This window comes from Panulirus ornatus, chromosome 12 (genome assembly GCF_036320965.1).
Source record: "Panulirus ornatus isolate Po-2019 chromosome 12, ASM3632096v1, whole genome shotgun sequence".
Taxonomy (NCBI): Eukaryota; Metazoa; Arthropoda; class Malacostraca; order Decapoda; family Palinuridae; genus Panulirus; species Panulirus ornatus.
In genome coordinates, this window is record NC_092235.1 from 40,756,580 (window position 1) to 40,776,646 (window position 20,067).

The window sequence follows — 20,067 nt, forward strand, 5'->3', positions numbered from 1 at the left end:
AGGGTGTTTTGAAATGGTTTGGGCACATGGAGAGAATGAGTGAGGAAAGATTGACCAAGAGAATATATGTGTCGGAGGTGGAGGGAACGAGGAGAAGAGGGAGACCAAATTGGAGGTGGAAAGATGGAGTGAAAAGATTTTGTGTGATCGGGGCCTGAACATGCAGGAGGGTGAAAGGAGGGCAAGGAATAGAGTGAATTGGAGCGATGTGGTATACCGGGGTTGACGTGCTGTCAGTGGATTGATTCAAGGCATGTGAAGCGTCTGGGGTAAACCATGGAAAGCTGTGTAGGTATGTGTATTTGCGTGTGTGGACGTATGTATATACATGTGTATGGGGGTGGGTTGGGCCATTTCTTTCGTCTATTTCCTTGCGCTACCTCGCAAACGCGGGAGACAGCGACAAAGCAAAAAAAGAAAAAAAAAAAAATATATATATATATATATATATATATATATATATATATATATATATATATATATATATATATATATATATATATATATATATATGAGTTCTGGGAATATATGTTATAGAGTAAGAAAGTAAATTCTTTATTGATATGCGTAAAAGTGAATGTGGATCGGAAGATATGGGTGATTATTGGTGCCAATTCACCTGGTCATGAGAAGGAAGATAATGAGAGGCAAGTGTTTTGGGAGCATCTGAGTGAGTATGTTAGGAGCTTTGATGCACGAGACCCGGCTATATAATTGATGTACATTGGGTGTTCAGTGTTGTAAATGGAAATGGTGAAGAGCTTGTGGATTTGTGTGCCGAAAAAATGCTGGTGAATTGTTTAAAGAGAGAGATATACATAAGTAGACTATTATGAGTAGGAGAAATGGTGAAAAGGCATTATTGAATTACATGTTTATTGATAGTAGTGTAAAAGAGATACTTTTGGATGTTAAAGTGCTGGGCGGGCCAGCTGAAGGAATGGCTGAACAATATTTGGTGGAGGCGAAAATGAAGATTTGTAGAGGTTTTCAGAAAAGAAGAGAGAATGTTGGGGAGAAGAGAGCGGTGAGAGTAAGTAAGCTTGGAAAGTAGATTTGTGCGAGGAAGTACTAGGAAAGATTGAGTGTAGAATGGTAAATGTTAAAGTAAATGACGTAAGGGGAGTGGGGAAGGAATGGGATGTATTTAGGGAAGCAGTGATGGCTTGCGCAAAAGGTGCATGTGGCATGAGAAAAGTGGAAGGTGGGTAGATTAGAAAAGGTAGTGAGTGGTGGGATGAAGAAGTAAGATTATTACTGAAAGAGAAGAGAGAGGCGTTTAGACGATTGTTGCTGGGAAGGAGTTCAAATAATTGGGAGATGTATAAAAGAAAGCGGTAGAAGGTCAAGAGAAAGATGCAAGAGGTGAATAAGAGGGCAAGTGAGAGTTGGGGTGAGAGAGTATCATTGAAATTCAGGGAGGATAAAAAGATGTTTTGGAAGGAGGTAAATAACGTGCTTAAGACAAGAGAACAAAAGAAAACATCGATGAAGGGGCAAATGGGGAGGTAATAACAAGTGATGAAGTGAGGAGATGGAGTGAATATTTTGAAAATTTGTTAAATGTGTTTGATGATAGAGTGGTAGATATGTGTTTTGGTTGGGGTAGTGTGCGAAGTGAGAGAGTCCGGGGGAATGGTTTGTTAAACAGAGAAGAGGTGGTGAAAGCTTTGCGGAAGATGAAAGCCGACAAGGCGGCGTGTTTGTATGGTATTGCAATGGAATTTATTAAAAAAGATGGTGACTGTGTTGTCGATTGGCTGCTAAGGATATTCAATGTATGTATGATTCATAGTAAAGTGCTTGAAGATTGGTGGAATGGATGCATAGTGCAAAGGGGATAAAGGTGAGTGTTTTAATTACATAGGCATAAGTTTGTTGAATATTCCGAAGAAGTTTTATGGGAGGATATTGATTGAGAGAGTAAAGGCATGTACAGAGCATCAGATTGTGGAAGAGCAGTGAGGTTTCAGAAGTGGTAGAGGATGTGTGGATCAGGTGTTTGTTTTGAAGAATGTCTGGGAAATACTTGGAAAAATAGATGAATTTGTGTGCATCATATATGGATCTGGAGTAGGTATAGGGTTGATAAAGATGCTTTGTGGAAGATCTAAGAGCATATGGTGCGGGAGGTACGTTGCTAGAAGCAGTGAAATTTTTTTACCAAGGATGTGAGACATGTTACGAGCAGGAAGAGAGGAAATTGGACCCAGTGAATGTCGGTTTGCGGCAGGGGTGCGTGATGTCTCCATACTTGTATATTTTGTTTATGGATGGGGTTGTTAGGGAGGTGAATGCATGAGTTTTGGAGAGAGTGGCAAGTTTGCAGTTTGTTGTACATGAAAGGGCTTGGGAAGTGAGTCAGCTATTGTTTGCTGATGATACAGCGCTTGTGCCTGATTCGGTTGAGAAACTGCAGAGTTTGGTAAAGTGTGCGAAAGAAGAAACTTGATAGTAAATGTGAATAAGAGCAAGGTTATTACGTTCAGTAGAGATTAGTGACAACTGAATTGGGAGTTAAATTTCAATTGAGAAAAATGGAGGAAGTGAAGTGTTTTAGAAATTTGGGATTGGACTTAGCAGTGGATGAAACCGTGGAAGCGGAAGTGAGTTGCAGGGTGGGGGAGGGAGCGAAGGTTCCGGGAGCGTTGAAGAATGTATAGAAGGGGAGAAGATTTTCTCAGAGAGCAAAAATGGGTATGTTTGAATGAATAGTTGTTCCATCAATGTTATGTGTGACTCACTTCCGCTTCCATGGTTCCATCCGCTGCCAAATCTACTCCCAGATATCTAAAACACTTCACTTCTTCCAGTTATTTTCCATTCAAACTTACCTCCCAATTGACTTTTCCCTCAACCCTACTGTACCTAATAACCTTGCTTTTATTCACATTTACTCTCAGCTTTCTTCTTTCACACACTTTACAAAACTCAGTCACCAGGTTCTACAGTTTCTCACCAGAATCAGCCACCAGCGTTGTATCATCAGCGAACAACAACTTACTCACTTGCCAAGCTCTCTCATACACAACTGACTGCATACTTGCCCCTCTTTCCAAAACTCTTGCATTCACCCCCCTTACAATCTCATCCATAAACAAATTAAACAAGCATGGAGACATCACGCACCACTGCCGCAAATCAACATTCAATGAGAACCAATCACTTTCCTCTCTTCCGACACGTGCAAATGCCTTACATCCTCGATGAATACTTTTCAATGCTTCTAAAACTTGCCTCCCACACCATATATTCTTAATACCTTCCACAGAGCATCTCTATCAACTCTATCGTATGCATTCTCCAGATCCATAAATGCTACATACAAATCCATTTGCTTTTCTAAGTATTTCTCACATACATTCTTCAAAGCAAACACCTGATCCACACATCCTCTACCACTTCTGAAATCACACTGCTCTTCCCGAAGTTGATGCTTTATACATGCCTTCATCCTCTCAATCAACACCCTCCCATATAATTTCCCAGGAATACTCAACAAACTTACACTTCTGAAATTTGAGCACTCACTTTTATCCCCTTTGTTTTCGTACAATGGCACTATGCAACCATTCCACCAATCCTCAGGCACCTCACCATGAGTCATACATACATTAGATAATCCTACCAACCCGTCAACCCGTTTTTAATGAATTCCACTGCAATACCATCCATACGCGATGCCTTGCCGGCTTTCATCTTCCGCAAAACTTTTACTACCTCTTATCTGTTTACCAAATCATTCTCACAAACCCTCTCACTTTGCATACCACCTCGACCAAATAATGCTGTATCTGCCACTCTATCATCAAACACATTCAACATACCTTCAAAATACTTACTCCATCTCCTTCTCACATCACCACTACTTGATATCACCTCCCTATTAGCCCCCCTCACTGTTGTTCCCATTTGTTCCCTTGTCTTACACACTCTGTTTACCTCCTTCTAAAACATGTTTATATTCTCCCTAAAATCTAACGATATTCTCTCATCCCAGCTCTCATTTGCCCTCTTTTTCACCTCTTGCACCTATTTCTTGACCTCCTGCCTCTTTCTTTTATACATCTCACAGTCGTTTGCATTATTTCCCTGCAAAAGTCGTACAAATCCATTTCTCTTCTGTTTCACTAATAATCTTACCTCTTCATCCCACCACTCACTACCCCTTCTAATCTGCCCACCTCCAACGCTTCCCATGCCACAAGCATCTTTTGCACAAACCATCATTGCTTCCCTAAATACATCCCATTCCTCCCCCACTTTCATTACGTCCTTTATTCTCACCTTTTTCCATTCTGTACTCAGTCTCTCTTGGTACTTCCTCAAACAAGTCTTCTTCCCAAGCGCACTTACTTTCACCACTCTCTTCACCCTAACATTTTGTTTTCTTTTCTGACAACCTCTACAAATCTTCACTTTCGCCTCCACAAGATAATGATGAGACATCCCTCCAGTTGCACCTCTCAGCACATTAACATCCAAAAATCTCTCTTTCGCGCGCCTATCGATTAACACGTAATCCAATAATGCTCTCTGGCCATCTCTTCTACTTACATACGTATACTTATGTATTTCTTTCTTTTTAAACCAAGTATTCCCAATCACTAGTCCTTTCTCAGCACATAAATCCACAAGCTCTTCACCATTACCATTTACAACACTGAACACTCGATGTACACAAATTATTCACTCAACTGCCACATTACTCACCTTTGCATTCAAATTGCGTGTTAATTGATAGGCGCGCTAAAGAGAAACTTCTGGATGTTAATGTGCTGAGAGGTGGAACTGGAGGGTTGTCTCATCATTATCATGTGGAGGCGAAAGTGAAGATTTGTAGAGGTTGTCAGAAAAGAAGAGCGAATGTTTGGGTGAAGAGAGTGGTGAAAGTAAGTGAGCTTGGGAAGGAGACTTGTGTGGGGAAGTATCGGGAGAGACTGAGTACAGAATAGAAAAAGGTGAAAACAAAGGACGTAAGGGGAGTGGGGGAGGACTGGGATGAATTTAGGGAAGCAGTGATGGCTTGTACAAAAGATGCTTGTGTCATGAGAAGCGTGGGAGGTAGGCAGATTAGAAAGGGTAGTGAATGGTGGGATGAAGAAGTAAGGTTATTAGTGAAAGAGAAGAGAGACATTTGTATGATTTTTGCAGGGAAATAATGCAAATGCCTGTGAGATGTATAAAAGAAAGAGGGAGGAGTTCAAGAGAAAGTTGCAAGAGGAGAAAAAGAGGACAAATGAGAGTTGGGATGAGAGAGTATGATTGAATTTTAGGGAGAATAAGAAGTTGTTTTGGAAGGAAGTAATTATACATATATATATATATATATATATATATATATATATATATATATATATATATATATATATATATATATATATATATATATATATATATATATATATATATATGGGAGAAAGAATACTTCGCACGCATTCCTCACGTGTCGTAGAAGGCGACTAAAGGGGGCGGGAGCGGAGGGCTAGAAACCCTCCCCTCCTTGTATGTCAACTTTCTAAAAGGGGAAACAGAAGAAGGAATCACGCGGGGAGTGCTTATCCTCCTCAAAGACTTAGATTGGGGTGTCTAAATGTGTGTGGATGTAACCAAGATGAGAAAAAAGGAGAGAGAGGTAGTATGTTTGAGGAAAGAAACCTGGATATTTTAGCTCTGAGTGAAACGAAGCTCCAGGGTAAACGGGAAGAGTGGTTTGGGAATGTTTTGGAAGTAAAGTCAGGGGTTAGTGACAGGGCGAGAGCAAGGAAAGGAGTAGCACTACTCCTGAAACAAGAGCGGTGGGAGTATGTGATACTGTAAGAAAGTAAATTCTAGATTGATATGGGAAAAACTGAAAGTGGTTGGAGAGAGATGGGTGATTGTTGGTGCGTATGCACCTGGGCATGAAAAGAAAGACCATGAGTGGCAATTGTTTTGGGAGCAGCTGAGTGAGTGAGTTAGTAGTTTTGATGCACGAGAGCGGGTTATGGTGATGGGTGATTTGAAAGTAAAGTAATGTGGCAGTTGAGGGAATAATTGGTGCACATGGGGTATTCAGTGTTTTAAATGGTAATAGTGAAGAGCTTGTAGATTTATGTGCTGAAAAAGGACTGGTTATTGGGAATACCTGGATTAAAAAGAGAGATATACATAAGTATACGTATGTAAGTAGGAGAGATGGCCAGAGAGCGTCATTGGATTCCGTGTTAATTGATAGGCTCGCGAAAGAAAGACTTTTGGATGTTAATGTGCTGAGAGGTACAACTGGAGGGATGTCTGATCATTATCCTGTGGAGGCGAAGGTGAAGATTTGTAGAAGCTGTCAGAAAAGAAGAGAGAATGCTGGGGTGAAGAGAGTCGTGAGAGTAAGTGAGCTTGTGAAGGAGACTTGTGTGAGGAAGTACCAGGAGAGACTGAATACAGAATGGGAAAAGGTGAGAACAAAGGACGTAAGGGGAGTGAGGGAAGAATGGGGTGTATTTAAGGTAGCAGTGATGGCTTGTGCAAAAGATGCTTGTGGCATGAGAATCGAGGGAGGTGGGCAGATTAGAAAGGGTAGTGGGTGGTGAGATGAATAAGTAAGATTATTAGTGAAAGAGAAGAGAGAGGCATTTGGACGATTTTTGCAGGGAAATATTTCAAATGACTGGGAGATGCATAAAAGAAAGGGGAAGGAGGTCAAGAGAAAGGTGCAAGTGGCTAAAAAGGGGGCAAATGAGAATTGGGATTTAGAGTATCATTAAATTTTAGGGAGAATAAAAAGATGTTTTGGAAGGAAGTAGATAAAGTGCGTAAGACAAGGGAACAAATGGGAACATTAGTCAAGGGGGATAATGGGGAGGTGATAAGTAGTGGTGATGTGAGAAGGAGATGGAGTGAGTATTTTGAAGGTTTGTTGAATGTGTTTGATGATAGAGTGGCAGTGAAGTGAAGTGTTTTAGATATCTTTGAGTGGATTTGGCAGCGGATGGAACCATGGAGGCGGAAATGAGTCATAGGGTGGGGGAGGAGGCGAAAGTTCTGGGAGCGTTGAAAAACGTGTGGGTATACTTGAAGGAATAGTGGTTCCAAGAATGTTATATGGTTGCGAGGCGTGGGCTATAGGTGGAGTTGGGCGGCGGAGGGTGGATGTGCTGGATATGAGATATTTGAGGACAATATTTGGTGTAAGGTGGTTTGATCGAGTAAGTAATGAAAGGGTAAGAGAGGTGTATGGTAATAAAAAGAGTGTGGTTGGGAGAGCATAGGGGGTGTTTTGAAATGGTTTGGTCACATGGAGAGAATGAGTGAGGAAAGATTGACCAAGAGGACATATGTGTCAGAGGTGTAGGGAACGAGGAGAAGTGGAGGTGGAAAGATGGAGTGAAAAAGATTTTGAGTGATCTGGGCCTGAACATGCAGGAGGTTGAAAGGCGTGCAAGGAATAGAGTGAATTGGAACGATATGGTATACCGGGGTGGACGTGCTGTCAATGGATTGAACCAGTGCAAGTGAAGCGTTCGGGGTAATCAATGGAAAGTTTTGTGGGGCCTGGAGTTGACAAGGTAGCTGTGGTTTCGGTCCATTATACATGACAGCTAGAGACTGAGTGTGAACAAATGTGGCCTTTTTGTCTTTTCCTAACGCTACCTCGTGCACATTCAGGGGGAGGGGGTTTTCATTTCATGTGTGGCGGGGTGGGGACGGAAATGAATAGGGCAGACAGTATGAAATATGTACATGTGTATTAAGATAGACAAGTGAAGGGTTTAAGGCACAGGTCATTCTCGACGACCTCGCTTCTATCATGTTATAACCTGAAAGTAACCTATGTCCTCAGAAATTTTCAAATTTCTCACTTGATAGTCTTATCAATATATATATAAACTAGCATTTTTTATTCATATTGAGACCTCTACTATGTTCAGTAAGAGACTGCTGAAGAATTTTCTGTCATTACATAGTTCACTCAGTCAATATGAATGAGAATGCTGGTATATATAAATGAGATAACGTTATCAGAGAAAAAAAATATGGATATGTGTCCTAGAACACAGTTTAGCTTAAACTTGTAACTTAAGGGAAGTGAGGAGATCGAGGGTGACTTGTACCCTAATCCCTTTACCTTTTTCTTGATTCACTTACCAGCCCCGTCCAGTGGCGGCTGGTATATTGTATTCTGGTCCTCTCTATCTGTAGTCAGTCCTGACGATGTAATTATACGAAAGCGCTTGACACTTCGTGTTTCCGGTTTCCTTGTGGTTTTACACACACTCACACACACACACACACACACACACACACACACATATATATATATATATATATATATATATATATATATATATATATATATATATATATATATATATTTTTTTTTTTTTTTTTTTTTTTGCTTTGTCGCTGTCTCCCGCGTTTGCGAGATAGCGCAAGGAAACAGACGAAAGAAATGGCCCAACCCACCCCCATACACATGTATATACATACGTCCACACACGCAAATATACATACGTACACAGCTTTCCATGGTTTACCCCAGACGCTTCACATGCCTTGATTCAATCCACTGACAGCACGTCAACCCCGGTATACTACATCGCTCCAATTCACTCTATTCCTTGCCCTCCTTTCACCCTCCTGCATGTTCAGGCCCCGATCACACAAAATCTTTTTCACTCCATCTTTCCACCTCCAATTTGGTCTCCCTCTTCTCCTCGTTCCCTCCACCTCCGACACATATATCCTCTTGGTCAATCTTTCCTCACTCATATATATATATATATATATATATATATATATATATATATATATATATATATATATATATATATGTATATATATATATATATATATATATATATATATATATTTTTTTTTTTTTTTTTTATACTTTGTCGCTGTCTCCCGCGTTTGCGACGTAGCGCAAGGAAACAGACGAAAGAAATGGCCCCCCCCCCCCCCCCCATACACATGTACATACACACGTCCACACACGCAAATATACATACCTACACAGCTTTCCATGGTTTACCCCAGACGCTTCACATGCCTTGATTCAATCCACTGACAGCATCAGATTGGGGAAGAACAGTGTGGTTTCAGAAGTGGTAGAGGATGTGTGGATCAGGTGTTTGCTTTGAAGAATGTATGTGAGAAATACTTAGAAAAGCAAATGGATTTGTATGTAGCATTTATGGATCTGGAGAAGGCATATGATAGAGTTGATAGAGATGCTCTGTGGAAGGTATTAAGAATATATGGTGTAGGAGGCAAGTTGTTAGAAGCAGTGAAAAGTTTTTATCGAGGATGTAAGGCATGTGTACGTGTAGGAAGAGAGGAAAGTGATTGGTTCTCAGTGAATGTAGGTTTGCGGCAGGGGTGTGTGATGTCTCCATGGTTGCTTAATTTGTTTATGGATGGGGATGTTAGGGAGGTGAATGCAAGAGTTTTGGAAAGAGGGGCAAGTATGAAGTCTGTTGGGGATGAGAGAGCTTGGGAAGTGAGTCAGTTGTTGTTCGCTGATGATACAGCGCTGGTGGCTGATTCATGTGAGAAACTGCAGAAGCTGGTGACTGAGTTTGGTAAAGTGTGTGAAAGAAGAAAGTTAAGAGTAAATGTGAATAAGAGCAAGGTTATTAGGTACAGTAGGGTTGAGGGTCAAGTCAATTGGGAGGTGAGTTTGAATGGAGAAAAACTGGAGGAAGTAAAGTGTTTTAGATTTCTGGGAGTGGATCTGGCAGCGGATGGAACCATGGAAGCGGAAGTGGATCATAGGGTGGGGGAGGGGGCGAAAATTCTGGTAGCCTTGAAGAATGTGTGGAAGTCGAGAACATTATCTCGGAAAGCAAAAATGGGTATGTTTGAAGGAATAGTGGTTCCAACAATGTTGTATGGTTGCGAGGCGTGGGCTATGGATAGAGTGGTGCGCAGGAGGATGGATGTGCTGGAAATGAGATGTTTGAGGACAATGTTTGGTGTGAGGTGGTTTGATCGAGTAAGTAACGTAAGGGTAAGAGAGATGTGTGGAAATAAAAAGAGTGTGGTTGCGAGAGCAGAAGAGGGTGTTTTGAAATGGTTTGGGCACATGGAGAGAATGAGTGAGGGAAGATTGACCAAGAGGATATATGTGTCGGAGGTGGAGGGAACGAGGAGAAGAGGGAGACCAAATTGGAGGTGGAAAGATGGAGTGAAAAAGATTTTGTGTGATCGGGGCCTGAACATGCAGGAGGGTGAAAGGAGGGCAAGGAATAGAGTGAATTGGAGCGATGTGGTATACCGGGGTTGACGTGCAAGCACGTCAGTGGATTGAATCAGGGCATGTGAAGCGTCTGGGGTAAACCATGGAAAGCTGTGTAGGTATGTATATTTGCGTGTGTGGACGTATGTATATACATGTGTATGGGGGTGGGTTGGGCCATTTCTTTCGTCTGTTTCCTTGCGCTATCTCGCAAACGCGGGAGACAGCGACAAAGCAAAAAAAAAAAATAAATATATATATATATATATATATATCTATCTATCTATCTATCTATCTATCTATCTATCTATCTATATATATATATATATATATATATATATATATATATATATATATATATATATATATATATATATATATATTATTTAATTTTTTTATTATACTTTGTCGCTGTCTCCCGCGTTTGCGAGGTAGCGCAAGGAAACAGACGAAAGAAATGGCCCAACCCCCCCCCCCCATACACATGTATATACATACATCCACACACGCAAATATACATACCTACACAGCTTTCCATGGTTTACCCCAGACGCTTCACATGCCTTGATTCAATCCACTGACAGCACGTCAACCCCGGTATACCACATCGCTCCAATTCACTCTATTCCTTGCCCTCCTTTCACCCTCCTGCATGTTCAGGCCCCGATCACACAAAATCTTTTTCACTCCATCTTTCCACCTCCAATTTGGTCTCCCTCTTCTCCTCGTTCCCTCCACCTCCGACACATATATCCTCTTGGTCAATCTTTCCTCACTCATTCTCTCCATGTGCCCAAACCACTTCAAAACACCCTCTTCTGCTCTCTCAACCACGCTCTTTTTATTTCCACACATCTCTCTTACCCTTACGTTACTCACTCGATCAAACCACCTCACACCACACATTGTCCTCAAACATCTCATTTCCAGCACATCCATCCTCCTGCGCACAACTCTACCATAGCCCACGCCTCGCAACCATACAACATTGTTGGAACCACTATTCCTTCAAACATACCCATTTTTGCTTTCCGAGATAATGTTCTCGACTTCCACACATTCTTCAAGGCCCCCAGAATTTTCGCCCCCTCCCCCACCCTATGATCCACTTCCGCTTCCATGGTTCCATCCGCTGCCAGATCCACTCCCAGATTTCTAAAACACTTCACTTCCTCCAGTTTTTCTCCATTCAAACTCACCTCTCAATTGACTTGACCCTCAACCCTACTGTACCTAATAACCTTGCTCTTATTCACATTTACTCTTAACTTTCTTCTTCTACACACTTTACCAAACTCAGTCACCAGCTTCTGCAGTTTCTCACATGAATCAGCCACCAGCGCTGTATCATCAGCTAACAACAACTGACTCACTAACCAAGCTCTCTCATCCCCAACAGACTTCATACTTGCCCCTCTTTCCAAAACTCTTGCATTTACCTCCCTAACAACCCCATCCATAAACAAATTAAACAACCATGGAGACATCACACATCCCTGCCGCAAACCAACATTCACTGAGAACCAATCACTTTCCTCTCTTCCTACACGTACACATTCCTTACATCCTCGATAAAAACTTTTCACTGCTTCTAACAACTTTCCTCCCACACCATATATTCTTAATACCTTCCACAGAGCATCTCTATCAACTCTATCATATGCCTTCTCCAGATCCATAAATGCTACATACAAATCCATTTGCTTTTCTAAGTATTTCTCACATACATTCTTCAAAGCAAACACCTGATCCACACATCCTCTACCACTTCTGAAACCACACTGCTCTTCCCCAATCTGATGCTCTGTACATGCCTTCACCCTCTCAATCAATACCTTCCCATATAATTTACCAGGAATACTCAACAAACTTATACCTCTGTAATTTGAGCCTTTGTACAATGGCACTATGCACGCATTCCGCCAATCCTCAGGCACCTCACCATGAGTCATACATACATTAAATAACCTTACCAACCAGTCAACAATACAGTCACCCCCTTTTTTAATAAATTCCACTGCAATACCATCCAAACCTGCTGCCTTGCCGGCTTTCATCTTCCGCAAAGCTTTCACTACCTCTTCTCTGTTTACCAAATCATTTTCCCTAACCCTCTCACTTTGCACACCACCTCGACCAAAACACCCTATATCTGCCACTCTATCATCAAACACATTCAACAAACCTTCAAAATACTCACTCCATCTCCTTCTCACATCACCACTACTTGTTATCACCTCCCCATTTGCGCCCTTCACTGAAGTTCCCATTTGCTCCCTTGTCTTACGCACTTTATTTACCTCCTTCCAGAACATCTTTTTATTCTCCCTAAAATTTAATGATACTCTCTCACCCCAACTCTCATTTGCCCTTTTTTTCACCTCTTGCACCTTTCTCTTGACCTCCTGTCTCTTTCTTTTATACATCTCCCACTCAATTGCATCTTTTCCCTGCAAAAATCGTCCAAATGCCTCTCCCTTCCCTTTCACTAATACTCTTACTTTTTCATCCCACCACTCACTACCCTTTCTAATCAACCCACCTCCCACGGTTCTCATGCCACAAGCATCTTTTGCGCAATCCATCACTGATTCCCTAAATACATCCCATTCCTCCCCCACTCCCCTTACTTCCATTGTTCTCACCTTTTTCCATTCTGTACTCAGTCTCTCCTGGCACTTCCTCACACAAGTCTCCTTCCCAAGCTCACTTACTCTGACCACCCTCTTCACCCCAACATTCACTCTTCTTTTCTGAAAACCCATACAAATCTTCACCTCAGCCTCCACAAGATAATGATCAGACATCCCTCCAGTTGCACCTCTCAGGACATTAACATCCAAAAGTCTTTCTTTCGCGCGCCTGTCAATTAACACGTAATCCAATAACGTTCTCTGGCCATCTCTCCTACTTACATAAGTATACTTATGTATATCTCGCTTTTTAAATATATATATATATATATATATATATATATATATATATATATATATATGTATATATATATATATATATATATATATATATATATATATATATATATATATATATATATATATATATATACATATATATATATATATATATATATATATATATATATATATATATATATATATATATATATATATATATATATATATATATATATCGCAGAGACGAATCTAAGACGCCATTTGGTAAGCATGTGATTGTCCAAATCATACAACGAGCGTTCATAGACTTATCATTTTACAAATCTTATCAACAATAAAGTTATCTAAATTGTACAGACCATCACTAATATTAAGATTATAATTCTTTGTGTATTCAATAATAAAAGATTCAATGATATTTCTCTTGGTAATAGCGTTAGAGTTAATAACTGAGATGGTATTACTCCAGTCAGTACAATGATCATAGTTTTTAACGTGATTAGACGAGGCATTTGATTCTTGTCCCGTTCTTATACTATATTTATGTTGCTTAAGTCTAGCAGAAAGGTCCTTAACAGTCTGACCAACATATGATTTATCAATTTCCACTTGGCACTTTATAGATGCATCCAAGAGAATTTCCTAGTGAATTCCTAATTAAGATATTCTTTATAGTATTAATGTTACTAAAGTCAACATTTACATTAAAGGATTTAAGCAATATGGGAAGTAAAGTGAAATTATTATTACAAGGGTTAACAAAAAGATTCTTTGTCTCAATAGGAAATCTGGGCTCAACTTTATAAAATGATTTCTTTGCTAACTTAAGGGATTTATATATGAAAGATCTAGAGTACTTTAGCTTAGATCCAATAGAATGGATCTTGTCAAACTCATCATCAATAAACTCTGGATTGCAAATACATAATGCCCTAAGGAACATAGATTGAAATGATGATAATTTAACTCTGTTATGATGAGATGAGTAATAATGGATATATGAGCATAAATTGGTGGGTTTTCTGTATAAGATAAACTTACACTTGTGATGTGATGTGATGTGATATATATATATATATATATATATATATATATATATATATATATATATATATATATATATATATATATATATATATATATATATATATATATACATATATATATATATATATATATATTTTTTTTTTTTTTATTTATTTATTTTGCTTTGTCGCTGTCTCCCGCGTTGGCGAGGTAGCGCAAGGAAACAGACGAAAGAAATGGCCGAACCCACACCCATACACATGTATATACATACACGTCCACACACGCAAATATACATACCTATACATCTCAATGTACACATAAATATACACACGCAGACACATACATATATACCCATTCACACAATTCACACTGTCTGCTTTTATTCATTACCATCGCCACCTCGCCACACATGGAATACCATCCCCCTCCTCCCTCATGTGTGCGAGGTAGCGCTAGGAAAAGACCACCAAGCCCCCGTTCGTTCACACTCAGTCTCTAGCTGTCATGCAATAATGCCCGAAACCACAGCTCCCTTTCCACATCCAGGCCCCACACAACTTTCCATGGTTTACCCCAGCCGCTTCACATGCCCTGATTCAATCCACTGACAGGACGTCAACCCCGGTATACCACATCGATCCAATTCACTCTATTCCTTGCCCTCCTTTCACCCTCCTGCATGTTCAGGCACCGATCACTCAAAATCTTTTTCACTCCATCTTTCCACCTCCAATTTAGTCTCCCACTTCTCCTCGTTCCCTCCACCTCTAACACATATATCCTCTTGGTCAATCTTTCCTCACTCATTCTCTTCATGAGCCCAAACCATTTCAAAACACCCTCTTCTGCTCTCTCAACCACGCTCTTTTTATTTCCACACATCTCTCTTACCCTTACATTACTTACTCGATCAAACCACCTCACACCACACATTGTCCTCAAACATCTCATTTCCACCACATCCACCCTCCTGCGCACAACTCTATCCATAGCCCACGCCTCCCGCCCATACAACATTGTTGGAACCTCTATTCCTTCAAACATACCCATTTTTGCTTTCCGAGATAATGTTTTCGACTTCCACACATTCTTCAAGGCTCCCAGGATTTTCGCCCCCTACCCTACCCTATGATTTACTTCCGCTTCCATGGTTCCATCCGCTGCCAGATCCACTCCCAGATATCTAAATCACTTTACTTCCTCCAGTTTTTCTCCATTCAAACTCACCTCCCAATTGACTTGACCCTCAACCCTACTGTACCTAATAACCCTGCTCTTATTCACATCTACTCTTAACTTTCTTCTTTCACACACTTTACCAAACTCAGTCACCAGCTTCTGCAGTTTCTCACATGAATCAGCCACCAGCGATGTATCATCAGCGAACAACAAATGACTCACTTCCCAAGCTCTCTCATCCCCAACAGACTTCATACTTGCCCCTCTTTCCAAAACTCTTGCATTCACCTCCCTAACAACCCCATCCATAAACAAATTAAACAACCATGGAGACATCACACACCCCTGCCGCAAACCCACATTCACTGAGTACCAATCACTTTCCTCTCCTCCTACACGTACACATGCCTTACATCCTCGATAAAAACTTTTCACTGCTTCTAACAACTTGCCTCCCACACCATATATTCTTAATACCTTCCACAGAGCATCTCTATCAAGTCTATCATATGCCTTCTCCAGATCCATAAATGCTACATACAAATCCATTTGCTTTTCTACGTATTTCTCACATACATTCCTCAAAGTAAACACCTGATCCACACATCCTCTACCACTTCTGAAACCACACTGCTCTTCCCCAATCTGATGCTCTGTACATGCCTTCACCCTCTCAATCAATACCCTCCCATATAATTTACCAGGAATACTCAACAAACTTATACCTCTGTAATTTGAGACTCACTCTTATCCCCTTTCCCTTTGTACAATGGCACTATGCACGCATTCCACCAATCCTCAGGCACCTCACCATGAGTCATACATACATTAAATAACCTTACTAACCAGTGAACAACACAGTCACCCCCTTTTTTAATAGATTCCACTGCAATACCATTCGAACCTGCTGGCTTGCCGGCTTTCATCTTCCGCAAAGCTTTTACTACCTCTTCTCTGTTTACCAAATCATTTTCCCTAACCCTCTCACTATGCACACCACCTCGACCAAAAGACCCTATATCTGCCACTCTATCATCAAACAAATTCAACAAACCTTCAAAATACTCACTCCATCTCCTTGTCACATCACCACTACTTGTTATCACCTCCCCATTAGCACCCTTCACTGAAGTTCCCATTTGCTCCCTTATCTTACGCACTTTATTTACCTCCTTCCAGAACATCTTTTTATTCTCCCTAAAATTTAATGATACTCTCTCACCCGAACTCTCATTTGCCCTCTTTTTCACCTCTTGCACCTTTCTCTTGACCTCCTGTCTCTTTCTTTTATACATCTCCCACTCAATTTCATTTTTTCCCTGCAAAAATCGTCCAAGTGCCTCTCTCTTCTATTTCACTAATAATCTTACTTCTTCATCCCACCACTCACTACCCTTTCTAATCAACCCACCTCCCACGGTTCTCATGCCACAAGCATCTTTTGCGCAATCCATCACTGATTCCCTAAATACATCCCATTCCTCCCCCACTCCCCTTACTTCCATTCTTCTCACCTTTTTCCATTCTGTACTCAGTTTCTCCTGGTACTTCCCGTGTATATACATATATATATATATATATATATATATATATATATATATATATATATATATATATATATATATATATATATATATATATATATATTTATATTTTTTTTTATTATACTTTGTCGCTGTCTCCCGCGTTTGCGAGGTAGCGCATGGAAACAGACGAAAGAAATGGCCCAACCCACCCCCATACACATGTATATACATACGTCCACACACGCAAATATACATACCTACATAGCTTTCCATGGTTTACCCCAGACGCTTCACATGCCCTGATTCAATCCACTGACGTGCTTGCACGTCAACCCCTGTATACCACATCGATCCAATTCACTCTATTCCTTGCCCTCCTTTTACCCTCCTGCATGTTCAGGCCCCGATCACTCAAAATCTTTTTCACTCCATCTATCCACCTCCAATTTGGTCTCCCACTTCTCCTCGTTCCCTCCACCTCCGACACATATATCCTCTTGGTCAATCTTTCCTCACTCATTCTCTCCATGTGCCCAAACCATTTCAAAACACCCTCTTCTGCTCTCTCAACAAGACTCTTTTTATTTCCACACATCTCCCTTACCCTTACATAACTTACTCGATCAAACCACCTCACACCACACATTGTCCTCAAACATCTCATTTCCAGCACATCCACCCTCCTGCGCACAACTCTATCCATAGCCCACGCCTCCCAACCATACAACATTGTTGGAACCACTATTCCTTCAAACAAACCCATTTTTGCTTTCCGAGATAATGTTCTCGACTTCCACACATTCTTCAAGGCTCCCAGGATGTTCGCCCCCTCCCCCACCCTATGATTCACTTCAGCTTCCATGGTTCCATCCGCTGCCAGATCCACTCCCAGATATCTAAAACACTTTACTTCCTCCAGTTTTTCTCATTGAAACTTACCTCCCAATTGACTTGACCCTCAACCCTACTGTACCTAATAACATTGCTCTTATTCACATTTACTCTTAACTTTCTTCTTTCACACACTTTACCAAACTCAGTCACCAGCTTCTGCAGTTTCTTACATGAATCAGCCACCAGCCCTGTATCATCAGCGAACAACAACTGACTCACTTCCCAAGCTCTCTCATCCACAACAGACTTCATACTTGCCCCTCTTTCCAAAACTCTTGCATTTACCTCCCTAACAACACCATCCATAAACAAATTAAACAACCATGGAGACATCACACACCCCTGCCGCAAACCTACATTCACTGAGAACCAATCACTTTCCTCTCTTCCTACACGTACACATGCCTTACATCCTCGATAAAAACTTTTCACTGCTTCTAACAACTTGACTCCCACACCATATATTCTTAATACTTTCCACAGAGCATCTCTATCAAGTCTATCATATGCCTTCTCCAGATCCATAAATGCTACATACAAATCCATTTGCTTTTCTAAGTATTTCTCACATACATTCTTCAAAGCAAACACCTGATCCACACATCCTCTACCACTTCTGAAACCACACTGCTCCTCCCCAATCTGATGCTCTGTACATGCCTTCACCCTCTCAATCAATACCCTCCCATATAATTTATCAGGATTACTCAACAAACTTATACCTCTGTAATTTGAGCACTCACCCTTATCCCTTTGCCTTTGTACAATGGCACGATGCACGCATTCCGCCAATCCTCAGGCACCTCACCATGAGTCATACATACATTAAATAACCTTACCAACCAGTCAACAATACGGTCACCCCCTTTCTTAATAGATTCCTCTGCAATACCATCCAAACCTGCTGGCTTGCCGGCTTTCATCTTCCGCAAAGCTTTTACTACCTCTTCTCTGTTTACCAAATCATTCTCCCTAAACCTCTCACTTTGCACACCACCTCGACCAAAACACCCTGTGTCTGCCTCTCTGTCATCAAACACATTTAACAGACCTTCAAAATACTCACTCCATCTCCTTCTCTCATCACCACTACTTGTTATCACCTCACCATTAGCCCCCTTCACTGATGTTCCCATTTGTTCCTTTGTCTTATGCACTTTATTTACCACATTCTAAAACATCATTTTTATTCTCCCTAAAATTCAATGATTCTCTCTCATCGCAACTCTCATTTGACTTCTTTTTCGCCTCTTGCACGTTTCTCTTAATCTCCTGCCTCTCTCTTTTATACATCTCCCAGTCATTTGCATTATTTTCCTGCAATAATCGTCCAAATGCCTCTCTCTTCTCTTTCACTAACAATCTTACATCTTCATCCCACCACTCACTACCCTTTCTAATCTGCCTAACTTCCACGCTTCTCATGTCACAAGGATGTTTTGCACAGGCCATCACCGCTTCCCTAAAGACATCCCATTCCTCTCCTACTCCCCTTACCTCCTTCGTTCTCACCTTTTTCCATTCTGTAATCAGTCTTTCCTCGTGAAGTACTTCCTCACACAAGTCTCCTTCCCAAGCTCACTTACTCTCACCACTCTCTTCTCTCCAACATTCTCTCTTCTTTTCTGAAAACCTCTACAAATCTTCACCTTTGCCTCCAAAAGATAATGGTTAGATATCCTTCCAGTTGCACCTCTTAGCACATTAACATCCAAAAGTCTCTCTTTCGCGCGCCTATCAATCAACACGTAATCCAGTAACGTTCTTTGGCCATCTCTCCTACTTACACACGTATACTTATATGTATCTCTCTTTTTAAATCAGGTATTCTCAATCTCCAGTCCTTTTTCAGCTCACAAAAATCTACAAGCTCTTCACCATTTCCATTTACAACACTGAACACACCATGTACACTAATTATTTCCTCACCTGCCACATTACTCACCTTTGCATTCAAATCACCCATCACTATAACCCGGTCTCGTGCATCAAAACTACTAACACATTCACTCAGCTTCTCCCAAAACACTTTCCTCTCATGATCTTTCATTCTCATGCCCAGGTGCATATACACCAATAATCACCTATCTCTCTCCATCCACTTTCAGGTTTACTCATATCAATCTAGAAATTACTTTCATATATATATATATATATATATATATATATATATATATATATATATATATATATATATATATATATATATATATATATATATATATCCCTGGGGATAGGGGATTAAGAATACTTCCCACGTATTCCCTGCGTGTCGTAGAAGGCGACTAAAAGGGGAGGGAGCGGGGGG